The 5159-nt window shown below is 46.2% G+C and overlaps 1 protein-coding gene across 2 annotated transcripts in view; it reads right to left on the bottom strand.

Moving 5' to 3' along the window:
• The window catches only part of LMO2 (LIM domain only 2), a 35060-nt gene that overhangs the window by 19812 nt on the left and 10089 nt on the right, over positions 1–5159 (bottom strand). The gene's annotated exons all lie outside the window — the stretch shown is intronic.

The raw sequence follows: 5159 nt of genomic DNA on the forward strand, positions 1-5159 counted from the left end.
GTCGGGAGCAGAGCGCGTCCTTTGGACCGGGGTCCCTGCGCCAAGAAGCTCCTAGTCTGGGGGAACACTGAAGAGAAGAAGGCCGACAGAGAGAGAAAGCCTTCCGCTGGAGCTGATTCCCTGAATTTGGACTTTTAGCCTCCTTTGACTGTGAGGAAATAAACTTCTCTTCATTAAAACCATCCACTTGTGGTGTTTCTGTTATGGCGGCACTAGATGACTAAGACAACCACTTTGTATGTTTTTTTTTGTGTTTTGTTCTGGCCTTTCTTCTCTGTAAAATGTAAACTCCATGAAGGCAGAAACTCTTTCTGACTTGTTCCCAGTTGTGTCTTCAGCACCTAGAGTGTGCCTAGCACGTGGTAGGTGCTCAATAAATATTTATGGAGAGAATGAATGTCCAAATGGCAGCCTTGCCCCCTTGGCCAAAGCATGCTGCACTACCCTCTCTGGGTAAAAGTTGTGAAGCAACTTGAAGGTCTCTTGTTTTTCTTTAATGTCAGTTTTGGGAGAAGAGTAAGAGCCCAGACACCATTCAGATTCTGTCCGAAGATTTTGATTTGGGAAAGAGGTCAGGTTCTTGGTTCCCAGGAACTTCAAATATGGATGGTATCAGGAAACAACAAGGGCCCCCTCCCACACAAGGAGACATGGCTGCAGTGAACTAAGGTATAGAACACAGTCCATCATATAGGTGAAACACAGGGTTTAGAGATGGACAGGCTGATGTTTGAGTCCTGGCTCCTTTAAACCAGTTGCCATCAAGTCATCCTCTGACTCATGATGATCGTATGTGTGTCAGAATAGAACTGTGGTGCCTAGGGTTTTCAATGGTTAATTTTTCAGAAGTAGATTGCCAGGCCTTTCTTCTGAAGCGCTTCTGTGTGGACTTGTACTTCCAAACTTTTGCTTAGCAGCCAAGCACATAAACCCTATGTGGTTTTAGGCAAATTATTTAACACCTCTGAGCCTCGATTCTATCATGTGTAAAATGAGGATAATACTCCCTCACAGAGCTGTAGGAATAAAATGAGATCATGCGTGTAAAAATGTTTCGCATGGTGATGGGCTTGAAGTAAATGTTCAACGGATGGCAGCTGTTATTAGAATTAATTAAGCAAAGAGAAACTCAGAGGAGGGTAGTGCAGCAGGGCAGGCATTCCTTGGCTGGACATAGAGGGATAACTGGAGTTGTGCCTCACTGAGGGCTCAGCCCAAACAGGATGGAGTCAGCCCCTTGCCTCTGGTAGGGGAGCTCTTGCCTTACCTTACCTGCTCTGGTGACCCCCCAGGGGGCAGGTAGGTTAGGATCACCGAGGCCTGGCCCAGTCTCATGCTCAGGAAGGCAGCATACGGAGATGGTGCCAGGAGCCTGTCCTGGCCACCATCTCCTCAGAGTTGGAGGCCTCTAGTCTGACACACTGCACCCCAGACTGGGTTTCTGTTGGAAGAAGGAGAGGGAGAGGAACCAGGCCACGGCTGGGGAAGATGTGTTTTCCACCATTGATGCCTAGCTGAGGGCACTGAGCCTGGCAGTGACCTTCTTGATGACTTGCCCCTATTCTCTTTCTCGGTCTCCATATCTTCCTAAGCTACAGACCTCAATGGGAAAGATAGAGCTGGAATCTTGTCTATGACGCCATCTTAGTTGGCTAGTGCTGCTATAACAGAAATACCACAAGTGGGAGGCTTTTACAAACATATGAGGAGCCTAGAAGTCTGAAATCAGGATGCCAGCTCTAGAGGAAGGCTTTCTCTCTCTGTCTGCTGTAGGGGAAGGTCCTTGTCTCCTTTCAACATCTATGGGCCTGATATTCCTTGGAGATCTCTGTGTATCTTGGCATCAATCTTCCCCTGGGTCTCGGAGGTTCTCAGTGCAGGGACCCCAGGTCCAAAGGATGTGCTCCACCCCAGCTCTTCTTTCTTGGCGGTGGTGAGGTCCCTCTCTTCTCTGCTCGCTTCTCTCTCCTTTTATCTCTTGTAAGACAAAAGGTGTAACTCAAGCAAGGGTGTGACTTGAGTAAGGGTGTGACGTAAGTAAGGATGGTGACTTAAGTAAGGGTGATGACTTGAGTCACACCCTCTTGTAAGGCTGTGACTCAAGATATACCCCACACTGATCCTGCCTCATTAACATAAATCATAATACAAGACATCACAAAATGGAGAATAATTACATCAGGTCACAAAATGGAGGACAACCACACAATACTGGGAAAAACAGCCTAGCCAAGTTGACACATATTTTTGAGGGGCACAATTCAATCCGTGACGGATGCTCCCTAGAAATATCCACTGCTGAGATGTCTTTTGGCAAAATCCAAGGAAAGAGCTGTTGGCTTTTCTCTGCCAGTTTGCTTCCCTTCAGCTGCCCCTCATGTATCTTACTGCCAAACTCACCTATCTGGAATACTGTTTTCTTCACTGTCACCACCCTGCTCAAGAATTTGCAATGGCTCCCTGTTGCCTGTGAGCGTGGGCAAGTTGCTTAACCTCTCAAGACCTTCATTTTCTCATCTGTGGAAGAGATGAACTGGAAGGTTAAAACTGAAGCTTACCTATGTTTCTATCATTCTAGTAGATCAAAACCAAACTCCCCAAACTTCCACTAAAGGTGCCCCCTAATCTGGCCCGTTCCAACTTCATATCTCACAACCCTAGAGCCTGAACCTTCCCAATCAGCTACTCTCCTTCCTTACCTCAAGCACCCTGCTCGTGCCCATTTCTGTACGTTGTCTTATTCTGTTCTATCTGGAATGTCTGCTTGTTAGTGTTTCAAAACTTCAGTGATAGAATAGTAGAGTTTTTAAGAGCAGAGGCTTCAAAGATTAATAAACCTGGTTTCAAGTCTCTGTTTCACAACTGCTACCGGGGTCATCTTAGGCAAATCTTTGAGCTTCAGTGCCCACAGTGATAAAACAGGGCTGATGATAAATATAGGGTTAGGAGGAGTAACTGTGATCATGTATGCTGCAGGCATAGCACTGTGCCTGGCACATGGTAAGTGTTCAACAAATGGCAATGATGACTTCAGTTAGTACAAAATCCTCCCCACTCCTCTCTACCTCTCCAGATCCTGCCTATCAACCTGGACCCAGCTCAAGCGACGTCTGAAGGCTTCTCTGCCCACTGAAGCTCATGATAGCCGGTCCTTTCCTGAGTTCTCCCAGCTCCGGGCTCTATGACCTGGTTAGATGCCTCACTGGACCCTTACATGCAATGATTCCACGTGTGTGCAGCATCTTGCCACCTCAAAAATGCCATGCGTTGTTGGAGAGGCCATGATTTGCATCTTTGCTGGTTCCCACAGCATTGATATAAATCTGAAGACATTTGGAGATACTCAGTGTTATCAACTGAATTGTGCTCCCCAAAAGATATATTGAAGTCATAGCCCCTGCACCGGTGAACGTGACGTGAATGTGATGTTGTTTGGGGAAATAGGATTTTTCTTAGCAGATGTTATCAGTTAAATTAACAAAGTCCTGCTGGAGTACGGTGGGTCCTAATCCTAATCCCTTCTGAGTGGGGTCTTATAAAAGAGGACAGACACAGAAATACAGTCACACACAGGGGAAGACAAGGATCCCCCTACAAGCCAAGGAACGCCAAGGATTGCAAGTGGCCACCAGGATGTGGAGAGAGGCACGGAACAGTTCCTCTCTCAAAGTCCCCAGAAGGAATTCACATGGCTGAGATCCTGATTTGGACCGCTAAGCCTCAGAACTGCCAGAAAATAGATTTCTGTTCTTTAAAGCCACTCACTTTGTGGTATTTTGTTATGGCAGCACTAGGACACTGAAACACTCGTAATTACATTTGCATTGAAACCTTCAAATATCAAATCCATGCCATCAATTGTGGGATTAATCAGTCCAATTCCTAGACTCACATTGACCTGTGCAGGGAAGGTCTTTACATTGGTAAAGAAGGTCTCCCTATCTGGGACCCCAGAATTGGTACTGAGGATGGCACTGTTGGTCTCAGACCTCTTAAAAACCTGGTAAAAGCTAAAGACCATGCCCTAGACGCACCTCTGGGCCCACTGCATAATTTTGCATATAGTTTCAGGGAGTTCTTACCTGCTCAGGTTTATCTGCGGATCTGTTTAACAACCCCAGCATTATGGTAAAACCAGACCCATGAGTTCCGAGACATTCAATGGTAATCCCTGCTTGCTTAGCTCTTCCTGAGCAATGCCAGTCCCTGACTTACAGACAACCTTCTTTGCAGGAGCCCACTTGGCTCCAGGGACAGAGAAAAAGGCTACAGTTTGTCATGATGTACACAACTACATCCTCAAAGAAACTCGGTGTTTCTATATTTGTCCTCTCCGGGGAGTCCCAGAGTTGGATCGTAACAGGCACAGGATCTATTTTGGGCAGTGGTAACAGTGGGCGTGGGGGTCTCATCTGCAGAGCACTTTTCATGCTTATTCAGGATACAGCCCCTTTCCAAAGGCCTGGGGGCTGCTTGTGGGCCAGCTCGCCTCCTCTTGTGTTTTCAGGCTACATTGCTTCCCATCATATTGCAGAAGGCTGCCTGAGTCATATCTTGCAAAGGAAGAGCTATTAAAAATATATTCCATTTGTATTTCCTGCGTGGCCCTCCATCTGGAAATATCTTTCATCTGCCAACTTTCGCAAAGTGAACTGAATCTTGAAGGAGGTCCTGGCAGGTTTATGCTGCCTTCTCTATCACTCCAATAAGTCATTTCCATCCTAACCTTCATGAGGGTCGAGCAGTCGTGACTTGGTCTCAGAAATAGGATTGTCCTGGAATGGCAGCCAGGCTTCTGGCCATGAGGCATCTTTTTAACCCTGAAAACACCCACTTGGAGGGCAAGAGTTAAATCTACAAGATTTAACAAATCCACTCTCTTGGCAAAAATGTCACTTCCTTGGAGAAGTCTCCCTTGGCCCCTATGACCAGATCAGGACCCAGTATTCTATGCTCTCACCCAAAGTTTAGTTCACAATTTGTAATTCTACATTTTGTGATTGTTAAATACTATCTGGCTCCCCCAAAGACTACAAGCTCCTATCTATTCTGCTCAGAATTGAGTTTTAGCATAGAATCAGCAAGTAGTAAGCACACAATAAATATTTGCTGAATGAATGAACGAACAAATGAGGGAAAGATGAATGAATGCAACCTAC

The sequence above is a fragment of the Trichechus manatus genome, unplaced genomic scaffold (genome assembly GCF_000243295.1).
Source record: "Trichechus manatus latirostris isolate Lorelei unplaced genomic scaffold, TriManLat1.0 scaffold00006, whole genome shotgun sequence".
In the NCBI taxonomy this organism is placed as follows: domain Eukaryota; kingdom Metazoa; phylum Chordata; class Mammalia; order Sirenia; family Trichechidae; genus Trichechus; species Trichechus manatus.